General features: G+C 48.5%; 1 long non-coding RNA gene across 2 annotated transcripts; it reads right to left on the reverse strand.

Moving 5' to 3' along the window:
- Positions 1 to 4: 4 nt before the first annotated feature.
- Positions 5 to 5,837, reverse strand: LOC104854965. Of its 2 annotated transcripts, none has more exons than XR_778255.1 (3): positions 5,300 to 5,837; positions 4,052 to 4,375; positions 5 to 2,589 (listed from the first exon to the last, which is right to left on the reverse strand). It is a non-coding gene; the product is annotated as an uncharacterized LOC104854965 (long non-coding RNA). The 2 variants fall into 2 exon arrangements; XR_778257.1 differs by having other exon boundaries at positions 3,984 to 4,375.
- Positions 5,838 to 14,879: the final 9,042 nt, after the last annotated feature.

Consider the following 14,879-nt stretch of genomic DNA (forward strand, 5'->3'; position numbering starts at 1 on the left):
GCCACATCCCCTGCCCTTTTTTAGTTTTTATTTTGAGACGGGGTCTCACTAAGTCACTAAATCACCCAGACTATACTTGAACTTTTAGTCTTCCTGCTTCTGCCTCCCAGAGCGCTAACGGCTGAAATTTTAATGCCTAGTTTGACACTGGGATCAGGCTACCAGTCCTTCTGTTGTCATGAATGTGAACCTGAGCTCCCAATTCGAAGCTGGGTGTCGGAACCGATGACGGGGCCAGAATTCTGCTGCCAGCCTGGGGTCACCACAGGAGTTGAGGGACACCACACCCTCCCAGAGCCTCAAGCCTGTAACCTGCACCGGTGTAAGGTCCAGGTGTAAGCTGCCTGCACAGTGCAGAAATGGTCAGCTGAACTGTTGCATAAAAATAGTTTGAAGTCACCGAGGCTTCGGGGAGCTCAGGACTGGAACTGTGAGTTGCATAAAGGATGTGATAGCACACAGATGCAGCATGTGGAGGGATTCACACCTGAGGAGCTAGAGATGATACCAACTACGACGCAGACCAGGCCGTGTCTCCAGCAGGCACCAACGGATGGAGCAGCAGTGGCCCAGGCCTGTTCATGGCAAGTGGAGAGAGGGACAGGCATTTGGCCAGGGCCAACCAGAAAGGAGGCACCGGGCAGGAGGGACAGGAAGTGGCAGAACCATCTCAGCGGGGAAGTGCGGTTGAGCACGACATGGGCTTGTGTAAGCTGCGAGTGCATCTTGTGTGTAGCTGAAAACACACACGTGTGTATAAACTCATACTATGTGTAGGCATGTGCGCACCTGTTTGTACCGTGTCCTCTGATGGTGACACTGAACAGGAAGAATATCCACCTGCAAATTGAAGTGGGTATCGTCACAGGTGTGTTTCAGTGGCGTGTCCCGGGGACACCACTGCAGTCTCTTTGAACCTTCCTTCATTCATCTGCAAAGACAGGCTTACTTAGTGGGGTTGTGGCAAAACAATGCCAAAAATGTATGAAACATGTAAAACCTCTGGAATTCTCTTATTCGTGTTCCTCAATTGCAGTGTGTGTGTGTGTGTGTGTGTGTGTGTGTGTGAGTTTCAGGTGAGACAATTCCTCAAGTTCACGACTCCAGGTTTCCCCCGATCTTGCCTCCCCTCATCCCAACCTCCCCTCTACCCCAAGAGCTCTCCTGTGACCCTGATTCAGCAGCGGGGCAGCCACCTCTGCAGCGGGGGACGCAGGTGTGTCCCTTTCCCTCCCAGCTTCCTTCTTTCTCTTCTGCGCCTGCCTGGTTCTGCTGAATATGAGGATTTCTCTGGCTGCTCTCACACAGAACATTGCTGCTAATTTTATGCCAGAGCTCTGATACAGTGTAATTTGAGACCAGACACTCTGTCAGCAGTGGGTGGCAATCCTGCTGCTGTGTAGGGGTTCCTGGCCTTCTCCCCTGTCCCTTTGCCAACTCTCCCACTCTAGGCGCCCCCTGGCTGCTGTCACCTCTTCAGGGGACAGAATGATCCGGAAGAGAAGCCAGATTCTTGGCACATTTCCTAGGCAAGTGTTTGCCTCGGGGCAGGTACGAAAGGACGCCTGACTTGACCTCTTCTGTTGGAATTGTCTCAGTGCAGGAGACCGCTGGGTGACCTGTGTGTGCATTCACGGAGTTGTGAGGAAGTCCTGACAGCAAGAGATCAAGGATGATCTCCCAGTCGTGCACTTGCAGTGTCCCAGGTACTCTCTGATCCTTGTAGATAAGGAAAGAACGGCTCCCTGAGTCCGTTTATTCAGACATATGCTTGCCATACCTTGGCTCTAGAAACAAAATTTACTGTTGCCATGTATAACCTCTGTAAGGTTTTACCTTCTGTAACAATTAATGTAGCTTGTGACTAGTGACATGTAGCAGCTCACTGTGTAGGATATAAAAAGAGGAACAAATAAAGATCTGGCTCTCTGCTCCTCAGAGCTCAACCCCCTGTGCCATGCTATTTAGTGTTTCTTTTCTGAGTAAGTCCCTCTCCCTCAGAGACCCCCCCCCAAACTCTCCCAAACAGACTTCTGATAACCAACTTCTGATAACCTCCTCTCTCCATCCAAATGAAAACACCATCGAGTGTCTCCAACTGTGAGCCCAAAGCCCACCTTACCAGTTTGTACATTTAATTCCCAGAAGAAAGCACCGGGGTCTCCCTTCCCTCCAGGTTGCTTTGAGAGCACACCCCAAACTGTCAACTTTGATATCTGAAGCAGGTGACAGAAAGCATGGGATGCTGAAAAGATAGACTCAAGGACTCAAAAGCTAATGCTGGGGGCAGCATCTCTGCACGTCCTGAGTGTTTGCACGGATGCCCCTTCATAATCTTCTCACACGGGGCAGGCTGAATATGCACCCAGAGCCTAAACAAGGGAAGGATGTGCAGATTTCAGGGTGCACAGCGCCTCTCATACCTTCCTCGTGGAGGTGCCAGGTGCACAGATAAGAGCCCCATGTGGGGGTGAAGAAACTGCCTCTAAGCAGAAGTGGTCAGGGCCCAAGGCTTCAGCGCAGGACCTGGAGAGGCCAGGTGCTCATTCAGGGACCAGCAGATGCCCACTGTCTGCGTCAGCTGCTCTCCTGGGGAAGAGAAGGAAAATCCCTGATTACACTGAGCAAGATTCCTGGGGATCTCTCTCACACTGAATTCCCCAATCCTGGCCCACATGTGCTTGCCATTATAATTTATGAGGGGAGTTTTGCTGGACCTCATCCCTGAGCCATAAATAGGCAGCCCTGGCAGGCCTGGGACAGCATTTGAAGGCAAGAAGGGTGTGGAAGGAGCCAGCGAGACAGCAACTGTCCTGAAGGCAGGGCGCCCACCCTCCTCCAGGAAGCCGACTGACTCTGGAGCGCACACGCCCTGGCTCTACCGCACGCCTCCCAGACCACGACTCTCCTTGTTTATTTTTCCAAATGGTCATAATAACATTTGCCTCATAGGATCTATGTACTAATCGTCTGCTCAAAAATGCATCAAGCACCTATTATGTGCCAAACACCTACTATGTGCCAGGCTCTAGATGAAAATTTCCTTCATATGACCTGGTCCTTCCCTTCTTTATCTCCCCTGCCCTTGCTCCTCTCTATCATACAACCAATCACATCCACCTCTCTCTTCCCACCCCGTTATCTGTCATCCACTCTTGCCTAGCCCTCTGGTGGAAAAGCTTGGTACTAACCACAGCGTTGTTGAAACCCGACCACCTCTATTGAGGCTGCGACTCGGCGGCCGGGCTCTCTCGCTCTCTGCAGCGCCACCTCGAGGATAGATGTGCTAAGTGCGATAGAAGGACCAGTCCAGCCTAGGGTAGGAGTTGTGTGGTAGCCGGGCAGATGGTCCCCTGCTGGAACCCACTGTGTCTCCTGGAAACTACCATCGGTCAGTCTGAGAAGGACTCAGGAGAGTCCCCGGCTTGTGATACTGACCTTCTCTCCTTCGATCATAAATATGACAACAGCCAAGGTGCACCGAGAGTTCACTCAGTGTAACCATCCACCCCCGTAACATTGCAGGGAGCTGCGTGTGAGTCAGCACTTGGAAAGCCCTTAAAACAGTGCTCGCCCCACAGTCCAGTTCAGTACACGTTGGCTTTGATTATTGTTATTTAATCCTCACACCACACCCATACAATGAGTGATATGCTTATCCCTGTTGTGGAGAGGAGGAAATGAAGGCTTTAGGAGGGGATTAGGAGATTAAGCCAAAGTGAGTGTCAGAGTGACATTTGAACCTTCACTGTGGCTGCTTCAAAACTCGCACTGTTAATAACTGCTATTCCAGCATTGGTTCACTCATTCACTGTACCAGCATTCATTTAGCATCTGCGTTGCAGCGGGCAGCAGAGTTATAGCTGCCTTCAAGCAGCTCACACTGCTGTTGAATAAACACACACACCACACGAGCTTACACGCACATATGCACACACGCCTGCATGCGCACAGAGCCAAGTACCATTCGTGGAGAAACATACTTAACATCCAGTCTGCCTGGTTCCATCTCCAGCAACAGCCCCTCAGGGGTTGGCAAACATGAACTTACACAGGGGCCTGGCAAGGAGCCTCAGTTTTAGATGGGACGGGGCTGGAAAGGTGAGAAGGGACTTAGGCTGCAGCCTGGCTGTCAATGCCATCAGCTTCTGGCACAGCATGCCAAGGACTCAAGCGACTCTTAGTTTGAACCTGAACTTCCAGGTTGTCAAGAGTGGAGGTTGGAACTTGCTCTTTGGCAGTTGCTTGGCTTGACTTGGAACTGTGCAGAATTAGGATCGTGATGTATGGACCTCTTCTTCTGCTCTTGCTTCTGGCCCTCAAAGCGTTGCAGGGAGTAATCAGAGCAAATGGACTTGTAGGCCACTGTATTCGCCTGGATTTCATTCAAAGAGGAAAGAACACCTCTGAATGTTTTCAGTAAGAAGTGACATTGCTGGATTTATGCTTGGTGGGATGGGTAGCAAGAGAAGGAAGTACCTCTTCCAGTAACATTTTATTTGGTTTTTTTAAAATCAGCTCTATCAAGCTATAATTCATGCTCATCAAACTCACCAACTCAAAATACACAACACTGTGGTTTCTGACAATTATGTAACTACCACCATAGCCACGGTGGAAGACACATCTATGGTCCCCAAGGATTCCTCTTGCTCCTTTGCAGCTGGTCACCTCCCTCCAGCTCCAGGCCTGATGGTCACTGATCTACTTTCTAGCATTTTTCTGTTGTCCTTTCTGAAATGTCCTAAAAGAGTCAGAGTAGATAATTCTTGCACCTGGCTTTTTTCACATAGTATAATGCTGTCGAAATTCATTAATGTTGAGGTAGACATCAGTAATTCATTCTTTTTACTGCCAAGGAGTATTTTATTTTGTGACTATACCATGGTTTGTTATCTATTCACAAATTCATGGACATTGGAGCTGTTTCTAGTTTGTGTGGAAACAAAACTGCTACAAACATTGGAGCATAGACATGTTGGCATGGGCAGGGGTTTTCTTTTCGTCTTTATAAATATCTAAGTGAGGGCTGCCATGTTGTACAGCACATGCATATTTAACTTTGTAAGAAAACTATTTCAAAGTGATGGCACTATTTTTGCATTCTGGGTTAGCCAGCTCTCTGTCTTCGTGACAATATTTATGACCTCGTCAAAGGGTTCAGCTAATGACAAAGTGAGAGCCCTTTTGAAAGCCCTGCCTCTGAATACATGAGAATTTGGGAGACACTTTTAAAAAAAATCTAAACCAGAACCCGTCCCTCCAAGCCGATATATCAAAAGACAGACGCTCAAGATACCTGGTCCCACTGGCTCAGAGAAGGTAGCTTCAGGTCTGTAGACGCTTGCGCTGTACGTGCACTCAAAGTCTCTGGTTAGTCATTAAATTCTCTCTGCTTGGCTCCAAACCTACCTTCTGTGCTCGGCTATATGGTGTCGGCTGTGACTACAAATGTTGTTTCTGCTTTGCCCCACTGAATCCCATTAGTTTTTACTAAATGTGGGTCCTGGAGGAGGCTGGAGGGAGTTGAGGGGAGGAAGAGGCTTGCTTCTTTGAACTGCTGGCTGTAGCCAACTGCTCTACATTGCTTCCAAGGTGAATGTCAGCTTCTGGTCTTTCCCAAGACCAGTGTCAACTCACCCCCTTCCCAGAGGTCTGACGTCCTGGGTGCCAGCTACCCAGGGCTCATCCTCCTCCAAGTTTCTGGGTTGTGATCACCCAGATTTCTTCCTCATCTTCTGACAGTCACAAGGGTCGTGGCTGCTTCCTGCAGTTCCTCGCTGGTTGCTCAGTGTCTTTTGCCTTCCTTAGTCTTCCAAGATCTTGTCAACCAATCCCCTGTTAGCTGAATCCCATTAGTTTCTACCAAATGTGGGTCCTGGAGGAGGCTGGAGGGAGTTGAGGGAGGAAGGGGCTTGCTTCTTTGAACTGCTGGCTGTAGCCAACTGCTCTACATTGTTTCCAAGGTGAATGTCAGCTTCTGGTCTTTCCCAAGACCAGTGTCAACTCACCCCCTTCCCAGAGGTCTGACGTCCTGGGTGCCAGCTACCCAGGGCTCATCCTCCTCCTAGTTTCTGGGTTGTGATCACCCAGATTTCTTCCTCATCTTCTCACAGTCACAAGGGTCGTGGCTGCTTCCTGCAGTTCCTAGCTGGTTGCTCAGTGTCTTTTGCCTTCCTTAGTCTTCACTTCCAAGATCTTGTCAACCAATCCCCTGTTTTAAGTTTTCCCTGTTGAAAAACATGTCTGCATTCTGTTTTCCCAAAACCCGGTGTATCAGTCAGTGCTTACTAGAGAAATAGATTTAAAGCAAGATATGCAAATATATAAGAATTTACAAGGTAGGCGTACAATGCCCCCAGCCACAGAGTCCAGTATGGAGGAGTGCAAAAGGTCTATCTTTGCACCGGAGATCTGAAGGATCCAGTTGAAGGCCTGGAGCTCACTGTGCTGTTCTGGGCGATTCCATATCAGGAGGCCAGAGGGTCTGAGGTGGGAGTTTGATGGGTCTGCACTGGAAGCCAGGAGATGATCTCCAAGGTGAAGGTGAAGACTGGAGGAGCTCCAAGGAAACAGAGGTGAGCCTTCCTTCTTTGTCTCCCTTTTAGACCATTCAAGAGACAAACCTACTCAGATGGGTCTTCCACACCCAGAACTATGCTGATTCAGTTTAGTTGGGTGTTTCCCACTGAAGCTGACACAGTCGGTTAACTATTGGAAGCCAGGAGATGATCTCCAAGGTGAAGGTGAAGACTGGAGGAGCTCCAAGGAAACAGAGGTGAGCCTTCCTTCTTTGTCTCCCTTTTAGACCATTCAAGAGACAAACCTACTCAGATGGGTCTTCCACACCCAGAACTATGCTGATTCAGTTTAGTTGGGTGTTTCCCACTGAAGCTGACACAGTCGGTTAACTATTACACCCCCACCAGGAGATGATCTCCAAGGTGAAGGTGAAGACTGGAGGAGCTCCAAGGAAACAGAGGTGAGCCTTCCTTCTTACAGATTTAAAGCAAGATATGCAAATATATAAGAATTTACAAGGTAGGCGTACAATGCCCCCCGCCACAGAGTCAGGTATGGAGGAGTGCAAAAGGTCTATCTTTGCACCGGAGATCTGAAGGATCCAGTTGAAGGCCTGGAGCTCACTGTGCTGTTCTGGGCGATTCCATATCAGGAGGCCAGAGGGTCTGAGGTGGGAGTTTGATGGGTCTGCACTGGAAGCTAGGAGATCTCCAAGGTGAAGGTGAAGACTGGAGGAGCTCCAAGGAAACAGAGGTGAGCCTTCCTTCTTTGTCTCCCTTTTAGACCATTCAAGAGACAAACCTACTCAGATGGGTCTTCCACACCCAAAACTATGCTGATTCAGTTTAGTTGGGTGTTTCCCACTGAAGCTGACACAGTCGGTTAACTATTACCCCCAGCCAGCTAAGCAGACAACAAGATCCAGCCCCTCAACTGCAGAAAAGGCTGGGGGAACAAGCAGGAGGGAGGAAGAGATGATGAGGAGCAGAAGGGCTGCCTACTGTCTTGCCCTGGGTCCTCAGACTACTCACTCGGCTACCGCAAGCCTCAGTTTACCTCTCTGTGAAAGGCACTCGGGACCTGATATAATTGCAGAATTAAGAAACATTTCAGGAAGGACATCTACATAATTTGGGCATATTATCATTTTATACTGGTATCCTGCAGGGAATGTATCCCCATCCCCCGAATCTACGTTTTTATTTTTCTTAAGTGTGGCGGAGACTGCTGATGTGTCCAGAACACATTTCCCTCCTCTCCTCTCCTCTCCTTTCCTGATGAAGTTCCCCGCTGGCAGGTGTGCTCATGACCAGCCAGCTAAGGACAACATTTCCCAACTCAGCCCATTTCTCACCCCCATAATGAAGCCATGGAGCACACAGTTTTGGAAGCTGTAAGTCCACACAGCACGGTACCAGTTCTCCCAACTTGACCTCTCTGAGATGTTTCCCTTCTTCCAGGCCCCTGCTCTGATGGCTTTAAAAAAAAAATCTTTTTGATTCTTTGCATCACCCTAGATTCAAAACCTGTCAAAGATGTCTCTTGAAGGCCAGGGACTGCCCACCCCAGCTCTCATGGCTTGGTCACTATATTTACCTCTAGCGTCTTCTTGACTCTTTCGACCTCCACACCATCCTGTGAAGGATTAGGACGCAACAGGGAACATTTGGGGCAACCATTGTGTCATGTTCATCTGTGAATTTCCCGCGTCCAGAACAAAGGGGAGGAAGGATAGGAAGATGCAGGGAGGTGGGGAGACGGCAGAGCAACTGGGCTCAGCCCCAGAGTGCCCCCTCCTGCTGGGACCAGAAACCTGCGTTTTCTCCTCCTCCGAGTTCTGTGCGCCTTCTTTAGACTTCGTTCCTTCCTTGTGCCCACAGCATGGCAGTGACTGCCAGAGGGCCCGCCTCCTCCAAATGGCGCAGCCCAAAACCCCGAGAGCTTTGCCCCAGAAGGAGATAGAAATCTGCAACTGTCTTTGCAGCTCCACTCTCTGTGACGACAGACTGCCACCCGTGCTCTCCTGGCTGTTGCCCTCAGCGTCCCCACCCCCAACTCTGGTCACTGCAGATGCCACAATGCTGCCACGGCTCTGGCTGCTTCTCCTCTTCCTGTGCAGCTCCTTCTTGGCCACCTTCTTGCCCCACCTGCTCTCCTTGCACCGCCCTGGTTCCCCAGTCTCTCACTGAGTGCTGAGCCCCCTACTCCCACCCAGCCTTTCTTTCTGTAGCAGCTCCTCCTCGTGAATGTTGTTTCTGTTGTTCACCAGAGCAGAAGGTGGAAGCCTCCTTGGCCTCTTGAGACCTCTACCTGCCTCAGCTCATGGGTCAGGAATGCATTCACTTCTGTGCAGCACCTCCGACCGCCCCATCCCAACACTACAGCCCTGTCTCTCTCCTGAACTGTGTCAGCAGTGGCCTTCTGGCTTCCTGTCCCACCTTGGTCCGATGGTCTACCATCCACACTGTATTTCTGGAGGACTTTCTGAAATCTGACTCGCCTGTGTCTCTCACCCCTGCAGGTGTCCCCATGGTTAAGAGAAGGAAGCCCTGCCATTCTGACTCCAGAATGGAGGAGGCCCTGACTCCAGCCTGTTCCTCCCGCCCTTCCAGCAGGAGCTCGAGGTGCAGCAGCTCAGTCCACGGGATCCCCAGACCTTTGCACACTGATGCCTTCACCCTCTCCCGCGTCTCTGCCTCACCAGTTTCTGTCTCCCTTGAAGACCACATACCATCCACTGTCCCAGGATGAGAGTTGGGGTGCCTGCCTGGTACACAGTAGGTGCTCAAGACAGGGTAGTTAAGATAGCTATGTTAGGGCCGGGGATTTAGCTCAGCGGTTTGGTGGCCTGCCTCGCAAGCGCAAAGACCCGAGTTCAATCCCCGGTACCAAAAAAAAAAAAAAAAAAGATAGCTATGTTACAGGGGGAGACCAGAGGCTGGGGGTAGGAAGTGACACCAAAGATCTTGATATCACTGCTTTCGTGCCATCTTGTCATCGAGTCGATGACATTTGATGTTCAGAGCAGTGGGCAGTAGAGGGCAAGGTCACCTCTTCCTCAGGCCACTGAACAGCAGAATGTGATTTTTTTTCCAGAATCAGACCCTGGTTCTTCCTAAGAGCCTCCTTCTTGTAGTATGAGGAGGTGGAGGAGCTTGCTCTGCTGTGCTCTGCAGCTGGGCCCTCCCACCACACCCCTGCGTGGCCCTGTCCCTCATTCCCCCAGACCACATTTACTTACACACTTACATGGAAAGGAAAGACACTGGGATGACCACAGTGAGGATCTCCACCCCCACACACACACCACAGGAAACTTCTCACCCACCCAGCAGCTCCATGGGCTGGACACCTGGATCAGTGTGAGACACTTTCCCCCGTGTGAATCTTCCCTCCCAATCCTTCTCCTCTGCCTCCACCCATGTTATTTCTTTGCATTGATTTTTCAGTATTTGAATCAAAATCACAGGTTCTAAGACTATAACCAGAAAAAAGAGTATTGAGAAATCCCTGTTCCACCCTCCAAAGAATGACTTAAACCTTTCTCATTACTTCTCCTAAGTGTCTCTATATTTCTAAATTATAGGCATTAGGGTCGGGGATTTAGCTCAGTGGTTTTGCCACCCACCTCGCAAGTGCAAGGTCCCTAGTTCAATCCCTGGTACAAAAAAAAAGTCTGACCAAATTATAGGCATATATTGGCATCTTTATTGATTGATTGATTTTTAGATATTATATATTAGTCTCCTCTTATTGTAAATGTGAATTCAATTCCCTTGGAAGCACATGCATATGTCTAACACCCAATATTCCACCTTCCTCTTGTCCTTCCAAGATATCTGTATCACTAATTTTGGTTAAAACAGTAACTCTGAGGGCTGCGGATTTGGCTCAGTGGTTCTGCCACCTCCCTCACAAGTGCAAGGTCCCAAGTTCAGTTTCTGGTACCAAACAAAACAACAAAAAAAAAACAGTAACTTTGTGTACTTATTTATGATTATGTACATTACTCTTTCAAGAGTCATCATTATATAATGATTAACTTTTTCTTTTGAGCAACTTTTCTTTTTCTAGTTAGTAAATGCTTTGAATTTTTACATGTAGCAATGTTTCATATATTGTGATTTTTTTTCATATGCTCTGTGATGTCATGTAACTTATCACCTGCTCTACTGAACCTCCTTTTTTCTCAAAACCTTTGGGCTGTCAACCCAGCTTACTGCCCTCTATTCCTTCCTGAGGCTTTTTCCCATTTTTCTCATTCTCCTGATTTGGATCTGCCATTTCCTGGACACCATATTCCTATATATATTTTTTTACTCCTTCATTTTGCTGGAGCACATCCTGTGATATTTCTCTAAACTAGATGCACTGTAAGGAAATGTTGAAACTTTGCATGCCTGAAAATGTCTTTTGTTTAATCCTCACATTTTTATTGATTTAGCCAACTAGAGAATTATTTGTTGAAAATCATTTACCTCAGATTATTGAAGACAGTTTTGCTTGTCTTCTTGCATTCTATGTTGATCTTGAGAAAAACGTAAACACCAATGCCATTCTGATTTTTGTTTCATTATATTCAACCTTTTTGTTATTCTTTAGAAACTTTTGGGACTCTAGTCTTCTGGAGTTGCATGATGTGTGTTGTATAGATTATTTATCATTCATTTTGCTACTCCATGGTATACCTGCTCAACCTGGTGATATAAAATCTGTAGTTTTGGGAATTTTTCTCCTATTAGTCTTTGAAGTTTTCCCCTATTCTGTTTTTCTTTTCTTGTTTTCCTCTCTTAATGCCTCTAAGTCAGATGTTAGATCTCCTAGATGTTTGTTTTTTGCCACTATATTTCTTATCTCCTATACTTCCTATCATGCCCTTGAAATTATTTCTGATTTATTTTCCATATCTGTTACTGAAATTCTTATTTTATCCACTTCATACTGAATTTAAAAGTCTCTCTCCTGTTCTCCAATTATTCAGCATCATAGCATCCTATTCTTGTTTTATGAATTGCATCAGTCAGCTTATGCTGTGTAACTTCCATAACAATAAGCAATTTGTTCTTCCTCATGTATCTGTACCTTGACAAAAATCATTCTCTCCCAAGTGGCTCATTCCTGAATTCAATTTAGAGGAACAATGTTTCTTCCTGTTTCCTTTTTGATCTTTTTTGACATCTCTGCTTCACATGGGAGCTTTCCTCATATACCTAACACTTATTTGCTCTGCATTCATTTTGGAGACAAAGAAGCTTCTAAGCTTCTAAGGCTGCTAGAGGCTCTGCATCATGGATGAGAGCTTGTGGGGTGCTAGGTGTCCATATGGATATTTGGTGTGTGTGTGGGGGGGGACTATGTTATTGGGATGCCCACAAATGACAGTAGTGAAAGTCTTTTTCCTTAAGAAATTTCTCCAGGAATTAGTGTGGCAGATGAGAAGCTGTGCTTGAAATACGGAAATGAGCTATGATATGCTGGGGCTGAGAGGATGCTCTGACCACGCAGAGGGCTGACTCCAGTCAATACCCTGTTTTCAGCTCAATGTCTTGTCCTGTCCTCTGCTACAGTCTCTTCTCAACCATCTTTGGAAAATGTACTTCCTGCAGGAGGCTCAAGGCTAAGCTCTTGACTACTGGCTCTCAATGCACGGCCACCGTCCTCTCCACCTGTTCCCCCTTAAATCATGGGCTTTGGGGGTTCTGGGGTTTGTTCATTTTCTTCTCGCTGGTACTCTCCTCCCCTCTGAGCTTTGTCATTTCCTCTGCTCTTTCTAATACATCGATTCCTCCCTCGAGGCCTGTTTTCCACCAGAGTGCTGCAGTTTCTTCTCGGTTGAAGCTCCTCTCCTCTTTGCTCTTGAGGGATTATACTTTTTATATGCATATTTTCTCTGTGTTAGAGAGTGCTCAGGAGGAAGGCGAGGTCAATGCCTGTAGCTTTCTCTACAAAGAAGTTGTCACTTTGGGGATGTGTAAACAAATGCTTCCCATGCAGACTATGCCCAGGGCCTCCCTATTCTCACCATAACAACAGAAACATTCATCACAGTGCTTTCCTGAAGCAAGAAGTCTCTGCTTCTCTCCCTGCAAGGACCACAGCTGGACAGGCATTTCACTTTTAACATTTGCAATGTGTCTTTTTTCTTTTCTTTATATTCTTCCTTTCACTTCACAGATGAGGAAACTGCAGCTGGGAGAGAAGAGAAAGACTTGCCCAAGGTCACAGAAGTGGCAGGGACTTGAGTTCCTTGCCTCTCATCACCAAGCACCTGTTACTTCCTGAATAGCACTAGGCTGAGGCAGCAGAGACTCACCTAACGGAGAAGCCAGGTGCAGGTCCCCAGGGCAGTCAGGTGATTTACCTTCTGCTCTCAGCTCTGTTGGTGCCAACGGTCCCTGTTTTACACATGAGTAAACTGAGGCTCAGAACTGCCAAGGTGACCCACTAACAGGCTGGCCGCTCGAGAGTGTTGCCCAAAAGGCTGACCCCTAACACTTGCAGCTGCTTCCCTGCAGACATTTCAACGTGTTTCAGTTGTTCAAAGATGGGTGCCTTGCAGAACATGAAATTACTTGGCAGGGTTTCCCCTCTGCCTGACTGATGAGGACCCAGGGCCCAGAGAAGCAATCATGCAGGACTCCAACAAGCTCCAGAGCTCTCAGTCCTTGTCACTGGAGAGGCAGTATTATGTCTCTCTCTTTTCCCAGGCTGGTCTCAAGCAATCCTGCTGCCTCAGTCTCCTGAGTATCTGGGACTGTAGGTGCATTCTGTGTGGTTACTAAACTGTTGTTCAGTAACTGATCCAATTTGCAAATCTATTCTTTTTACACTACTGGGGTTTGAACCCAGGGCCTTTGCACTGAGCTGCTTCCCCAGCCCATTTTTATTTTTCATTTTGAGACAGGGTCTTGCTAAGTTGCCCAGGCTGGCCTCAAACTTGTGATCCTCCTGCCTCAGTCTCCCAGAGTGGTGGCATCAAAGGTGTGCACCACCAAGCCCGGCTTGCAAACCTGCTTGAATGTGGACTCTGGTGGGGAGTAATGGTCCCACACGCCTCCGTGTGCCCCCTGTTCAATCTCTGTTGGGGAAAGCTGAGGAGAGCAGGCTCTGAGCTCCAGGTCCCTGTTCTGATGGGGAGGGTCCTGGGGGTGAGAGATCTTTAGGCAAAAGCATTGGTCCAGATGGGTGTTCACAGAGCCATGTGTCCAAGGATGCTTTCCAGGCCCTGGGGACAAACCCTGGGAAAAGCAGGTCACTGTTTTTTGAACTCTGTTCAGGCTTCAAAATAAAAGCCTCCAAAGAGTAGTGAGTTGGGAGTAGGGGCAGGGGGGTGGGGAGAGCAATGGGGAGAGGCCTGAGGCAGCTGAGGGAGGAGAAGGAGACAGGGCCCAGGGATGAGAAAGAACTTTCTGAGGGGAAAGGCAGAGCTGAGCCATTTGTCAAAATAGTGAAATATGTCCATACCATCAATGAAGAGCACCAACACCTCCCAGCAACCACACAGACTCCAGAACCTCCTCACAGTAGAGCAAATAAAGGCTTAGTGCTCAGACCGCCAGGAGGCCCCTGGACATTGCACTCAGGCCTGATGTTTGTGGTTTAGTGGTTAAAGATATTGAGTCTGAGCTGGAAGAAAACAATGACATTAGCAGACATGGATGCCATCCAGGCTCACAGAGCACTGGCCAGCCAAGATCTGCAGAGCCCAGGGTGTCAGGCACTGTGCTGGGCTCTGCAGGTCACTTAGGGCAGGAGCAGTGCAAAGTCAGGAACTGGGAGTTGGGTCATCCGGACAAAGATGGAGCAGGAGGGGTGGAGAGGTCAGGTGGAGACAGGCCAGAGAGAAACTCCCATGAGGCCTTGGAGGGATCTGAGCAGGACCAGCCTGAGTGATCCTGAGGGAGGCAGAAGCTCAGAGGAAGAAGAGTTGAGCTCTGGAAAGACCAGAACCCAAGGCTGAGCTACGTGTATCTGAGGATGAGAGTTGAAAGAGACTAGACAGGCAGGTGGCTGGGTCACAGATCCATGGCTGGCTCCATCGCCAGGTAATGATGTCACCCTGCCCAGTCTGTCTGCCTGCTTGATGGAGTTGAAGCTCTGTCCCATCCTGATCTTGTTTATCTTTGAGGGCAGAGGCTCCTCTTCAGGTGGGTGGGCCAAAACCAGTAGGGTCTAAGCTAACTGCCACAGTGACCCCTGGACAACCTCCACTTTCAGTCTAATCCCATCCACATGCTAACTGACTGCCCCGGCTCCAGGACTGCAGACCACTACCATGATTATGACCAGAAAGAACAATAAAAGTGAAAAGAGATGGGTCCTAAACCCCAGAAAATCTCCTTCCAGAACCCAAAAGA

The sequence above is a fragment of the Fukomys damarensis genome, unplaced genomic scaffold (genome assembly GCF_012274545.1).
Source record: "Fukomys damarensis isolate Sample0158 unplaced genomic scaffold, DMR_v1.0_HiC HiC_scaffold_19, whole genome shotgun sequence".
Taxonomy (NCBI): Eukaryota; Metazoa; Chordata; class Mammalia; order Rodentia; family Bathyergidae; genus Fukomys; species Fukomys damarensis.